Here is a 6,629-nt window from a genome sequence, read left to right as displayed (position 1 = left end):
AAACAAAGAGCATATGAGGAGCTGTTTGCTAAGTTGGACACAAAGGAGGGAGAGGTGGACTTGTACGGGTTGGCGAGGCAGAAAGGGAGTTGGTCATCATGACATAATTGTGGAGGTATGAAGGAGAAGTATCAGAAGAGTTTCTGACTAGTTTGTTTACCAAGATATTGGAGAGTAAGAGGATGCCTGAGGAATGGAGGAGAAGTGTACTGGTCCTGATTTTCAAGAACAAGGGAGATGTGCAGAGCTGTGGCAACTAGTGGAATGATTGATGTGCCATACAATGAAGCTTGGCTAAGAGCAGAGGTGAGCATTTGTGAGCAGCAATATGGTTTCATGCCTATAAAGAGTGCAACAGATGCAGTATTTGCTTTGAGGATGCTGATGGAGAAATGCAGATAAGATCATAGGGAGTTGCATTGTGTCTTCGTAGATTTAGACAAAGCGTATGACAGGGTGCAGAGAGAGGAGCTGTGGTATTGTATGAGGACGTCTGGAGTGGCAGAGAAGTATGTTAGAGTGGTGCAGGACATGTATGAGAGCTGTAAGACAGTGGTGAGGTGCTGTAGGTGTGACAGAGGAGTTCAAGGTCGAAGTGGGTCTGCATTAAGGATCAGCCCCTCCTTGTTTGCTCTGGTGATGGACAGGTTGACAGATGAGGTTAGACTGGAATCTCCGTGGACTATGATGTTTGCTGATGACATTGGGATTTGTAGTGAGAGCAGGGAGCAGGTGGAGGAAAATCTAGGACTTCAAGTACTTAGGGTCAACGGTTTAGAGCAACAGAGAGTGTGTAAAAGATAGACATGTGCAAAGAAGGTTGGAATGGGTGGAGAAATGTGTCAGGTGTTTTGGGTAATAAAAGAGTATCAGCAAGAATGAATGGAAAGGTTTTCAAGATGTAGGTTATACCAGCAATGTTGTACGGCTTACAGAGGGGCACTGAGGAAGAAAAAGGAGGCAGAGCTGGCGGTAGCAGAGCTTAAGATGTTGAGGTTCTCTTTGGGAGTGACGAGGATGGACAGGATCAGGAATGAGGACATCAGAGGGACAGCTCATGTTGGATGTTTTGGAGATAAAGTCAGAGAGGCCAGATTGAGGTGGTTTGGACATGTTCAGAAGAGAGATGGTGAATATATGGGTAAAAGGATGCTGAGGTTGGAGCTGCCAGGCAGGAGTTTGATGAAGACCAAAGAGGAGATTTATGGATGTATTCAGAGAGGACATAGAGTTAGTTGTTGGGAGAGAAGAGGATGCAGAGGATATGGTTATATGGAGGCAGATGATTCACTGCGGTGACCCCTGAAAGGGAACACCTGAAAGGAAAAGAGGAAGAAAATAAATGTTTGTTATTCATCTAACTCTTACATTTACATTACATTTACATTTAGTCATTTAGCAGACGCTTTTATCTTAACCGACAAGTGCAGCAAAAATCTAAGTCAAGGAGAAAACATCAAAGCAAAGTCCTATCAGAAAAGTGTTCACAGTTTACGAGATGCAAGTGCAAGAGAGCAGAAAGGTTTTTTCTTTTTTTAAAGATTTAAGTGCATAGGAAGATGCGGAAGAGTTCAGTTTTCAGCAGTTTTTTGAATATTGGGAGAGAGCCAGCTGAGCGTGCAGCGTTTGGTAGCTCGTTCCACCATCGTGGGATCATTGCGCTGAACAGTTTTGCTTGGTGTCTTCTATGTGGTGCTGGGACCACCAGACGTCGTTTGTTGGCAGATTGCACTGGGCGAGAAGGATTGTAGACTTGAATGAGTGAGTTGAGGTAAGCGGGAGCTGTCGAGTTAACAACCCTGTAAGCAAGAGACAGAGCTTTGAACCTGATGCGAGCAGCTACAGGAAGCCAGTGTAGAGATCTGAAGAGTGGTGTGACATGGGTCTTTTTTGGCTGATTAAAAATTAGGCGAGCTGCCGCATTTTGGATCATCTGCAAGGGTTTGATTGTGGATATTGGTAACCCCATCAACAAAGCGTTGCAGTAATCGAGACGAGATGTGACCAGCGCCTGTACAATGAGTTGGGTTGTATATATTCCGTGATGTAGGGTCTGATCTTCCTGATGTTGTAGAGGGCAAATCTGCATCCCTAAGAGACTGAGGAGATGTGGTCCTTAAAGCTCAACTCTTATGACTAAATTTGCTGTATTCTCTCAGCTGCTCTCTCCCTTTTAACACATTGTCAACATAGAAAATGTAGGAATCTTTAAAATATGTCTATTCATTATATTTTCACCTATGCAGTTTCTACTAGTGTTTTAATGTGTAGTAGTATGTTGAACCACCTAAAAAACATTACAGGGCCCCTGCTAGACCCCCTGCAGTTTGACTACAGGGTAAACAGTTCAAATGCATTTTGAACTGTAATGCATAGGACTGCATTACATCCTGGACCACCTCCTGGGACATACACACAGTTTGTGTTAGTATATTTCAGCTCAGCATTTAAGACCATCACTCCAGAAATCCTGTCCTCCGAACTTTCACAGCTCTCTGTATCCACATCAATCTGTGAGTGGATCACCAGCTTCCTCACCAACAGAACACAGCAGGTAAGGATGGTAAAGTTGACATCCAGCATATGGATGTCAACTTTACCTCCTGAGGGATGTCTCCTTTGCCCTCTTCCCTACTATTTACACAAACGACTGCACCTCAAGCGACTCAAATGTCAAGCTCCTAAAGTGTGGAGGTGAGACAACTGTTATCGGCCTCATCTGAGATGATGATGAGACTGCATATCGAAACAAAGTTGATCCCCTGGTGCTTTGGTGTGAGCAAAAAGACCTGGAACATAATATGCTCAAGACTGTAGAGATGAGAGTGGATTTCAGGAGAAGTCCCCCTACACTTCCTCCCCTCATCATATCCTCCATGGCTGTGCCAACTGTGAAATCCTTAAAATTCTTCCACTATCTCTCATGACTTGAGGTCGGAAAACAACATTGACTCTATCCCCAGAAAGGCTCAGCAGAGGATGTATTTCCTTGCCACAGGAGTTGCTGATCCAATTCTACACTGCTGTCATTGAGTCTGTCCTGTGCTCCAGTATGGATAGAATTTTGAGATACTACTGCAATTTTGTCAAATCCCCAAGGTTTGGTGCAAGATTGTATCTTGATCATCTTAATAATTTTTGTGTTTCAAATGCTATGAAATTCTCCTCTTCTTCCTCTGAAGTCCTGATTCTAATTGCCAAAATAAGGTTTATCCTGTCTCAAAGTGATGCTCCATTAACCCCCTAAAAAAAACAAAAAACAATTCATTAATTCAAAATACTGAAGCAAGAAGGCTGACTAAATGAGAGATCATATTTCTCCTTCATTAGCTCTCTCTGTTGGCTTCAGGTAACATTTAGAATAGAATGTAAAACCCTCTCCTTATATATAAAGCTCAGTCAAGCAACGGTCAAGCTCAGTCATATCTAAAAGACCTCTTGGTACCATATCATCCCAATAAATGTGGGCGCCTGTTGCACAGGAGGTAGAGCAGTCATCCACCAAACCTCCCAGTTGCTCGATCAATCCCCGACTCCTCCAATCACACGGTGGCCTTGAGCAAGACACTGAATGTTGGCCAGCTGCATACCAGCTCCCCCATTGCCGAGTGTGCACGTTGGAAGCATGAGCATGGGAAGCAATATAAAGTGCTTTGAATACCAATAGATAGAAAAGCGCTATATACGTGCAGACCATTTATCATTTACCTGTAGAACACTTCAATCTCAGATTGCAGGCCTATTTGTGGTTTCTAAAATTTCTAAAAGTAGAATAGAAGGCCCTTCTTCTTTGGAACCAGCTCACAGTTCATATTCAAGAAGGAGACACCCTCTCTACTTTTAAGACTAGGTTTAAAACATTAGTCTTTAGTATTAGCCTTATAGTTAGGGTAAACTTAGATTGCTGGGGGACCAACCCCCTGATGCACTGAGCACATTTCCTTCTCTCTTCCCTCTCTCCTCTCCCCCCACATTTACTTATCACAACTGTATGACATAAACTTTGTGTCTCATTTCTGTTGTTATCACTTGATGCAAAAGTGTATGTGGCTTTGTAGAGGCCACTGTCCTCCCCTTGATGATCCTATCTCCACATTTAGATGATAACCCCTGTTCATCATCATTCCAATGATGAAGGCTGCTGTAAGGCATCTCGAGCAAGGCTCCCAAGTCAGCACCTTGACCGAGGCATTATTTGGAAAATTGGAATTCACGAATCCCCGTGTCCCTTTCAGCAATCAAACTCCAGTTGGGGTGCTCAGCAACACTTGATCTGGTCCTGTCCTCTGGAGCTCCTGCCAGTTCTTTCTTCTTAGATCTTTTACTACAATCCAGTCACCTGGCTGGCCGTCATCCACTTTCACACCTGGGAAAAGTTTAGTACAACAATTATTTCAGGATATTTGTTTACCAGTGTCATCTCCTGCTTGTAACAAAGATACACCATAAAGAGAAGATTTTCTGAGCAGCAGAAGAGAAGGGGGCATTTTCAAAATTGGCGAGCCAGGAAAAAAAGAGAGCAGCTGCTTCTGCTGCTAAGTTTGAGGCGAGATTCCCCAGCGATACAACTGTATTTTGGATTTAGACAGAAAGTTACGATCATCATTCAATGTGCAGAGGTTGCTTAAGGGAGTTGACAAGAGAGCTCTGCTGTCATGTCATTGTTGGGGATACGACCTAGAATCAATCAGAAAATTCATGACGCATCGAAATTCTATTTCAGATCAGCTTTAAGCTGCTACTTCTGTAATATCTACAACTAACTGTGACATGGGACAGATAAAGCTTTTTAACTAAGCTCACAAGCAATGGTAATTTAATTTGTGAAGTCTGCAATAAATAATTATGTTTAATATGATTAATTTATCCATCAAACAATAGAAAATGTGTCATGGTCACGAGCTTTACTTGCTGACTACTTTGTAGTCCTTCCGTCCCACTTCCTGGTCCTCAGTAATTTCTGCCACTTCATTACACAATTAGTCCTGGTCGCTTTCACCTGTGCCTCATCCTTATGAAAGTTGACAGCCTTAAAAAAATTATAGTGCAATAAGAATGGGGGTTATTTTGACAATATCTTTAAAAAGTAAAGTTAAGTAACATTTTAAGCAAGAAATACTCAAGTAAAAGTAAAGGAAAAAACTCAGCCATGTAATGTTTGTGTTTACACCTGCCTGAAAAAAAATCAAGAAAACTTCCTTATTTTTTACAACTTTCATTTTGATTGATTACATTCAATTGAGCTTTATTTGGTTATAGCACCATCACAGCAAAACCCCTCGTTTTAGTCATGTATTGATTAAACTATTAAGCGTGACAAGCTCCGTATTAAGAACATGGTTAAGTGATCACTGTTGTGGATGAAATAACTATTACCAAAGAAAATACAAATAATTTGCACAGTTCCTAGGTCATAAGCACAGAAGAGGGGAAACAATTAGTTCATACTTTCACCTAGAAAATGGATCACCAGAATCTTTTTTTTTTCAACTTACCTTCAAGGGCTTCTGTAGAACACATCATAGTTGTAGTTGCATTCACTTGCTGGCAGTTTTTTTTTTTACCCACTCCTTGACAATAGTGTCCCTTTAATTTTACTTTGCAAAGTTCAACAAGTCAGTTATTCAAATATATCAGGCTCCTCCAAAAGTATTGTAATTGCATCACAGTTAAAAAATAATGTTAAAAAACTACATTTTTAAGTTAGTTTTCTGGGTATTTCTTTTTTTTTGGGGGGGCGGGTTCAAAACTGTACATCTACAGAGGTTTTCTGTGAATTAACAAATCAACTTTTATTTTAAGTTTTATGCCAATAATTACTCATTGTCACTCTCTTTTTAGAAAAATTGTTATGGCAAGAAAAGAAAATTCTCTCCTTTTATTGTAACCCTTTTCAGCACTTTGATAAGCCCATGTGACCATGGAGTTACTCTGGGTCACTACAGTGTCATATAATCTGCTGTTAGACAATAACGGACCTTGAACCAGTTCTGCAAAAACTTCAAGAAATACATGTATATGAGACAAAGTTTGAATAACAATTTAAACATCCTACAAAAGTACACTCAATACAAGTTGCCATTACAACTAGATAAAACATTAATATTAAAATGTAATCATACTTGATTTTCCATCACATAGGCCTTCAGGATTTGGATAATTTATCTTATTAAATATTGTTATGGTTAATAAGGTGTAAAATCTGCTTACAGATTTTATTTTGTGTCAGATGAACATTTAATCATTAATGTTTCCTGGATTGTTTGGTTTTGTCATGAACTGTGATCACTATTTATGATTTCATAAAGCACTGTAGGTTTTCTGCTTTCTCCATCAACCAATAATACAGATATAACATTAACCGTTATGTTTTTTCTAAGCTACAAAAAAGCACGCTAAAGAAACAATGAAAAATATAACACACTTCAAACTGCAAAATAGCTGGACGGGTCACCTGACGAAGCTAAAGTACTAGTGATTAGTAATATCTCTGATCTGGACAAATATCAGTGACCCTCTCCGAGCACCAGCGATGAAAAGATGATCACTTTGCTACATAGGAAGAAGTGGTAGATGCCGGCCTTCCACCCTGAATGGTGGCCACCACGTGGGGCGAAAACCCATTTGGT

The sequence above is a fragment of the Channa argus genome, chromosome 9 (genome assembly GCF_033026475.1).
Source record: "Channa argus isolate prfri chromosome 9, Channa argus male v1.0, whole genome shotgun sequence".
Lineage (NCBI taxonomy): Eukaryota > Metazoa > Chordata > Actinopteri > Anabantiformes > Channidae > Channa > Channa argus.
Note: the sequence above shows the minus strand (reverse complement) of the source record.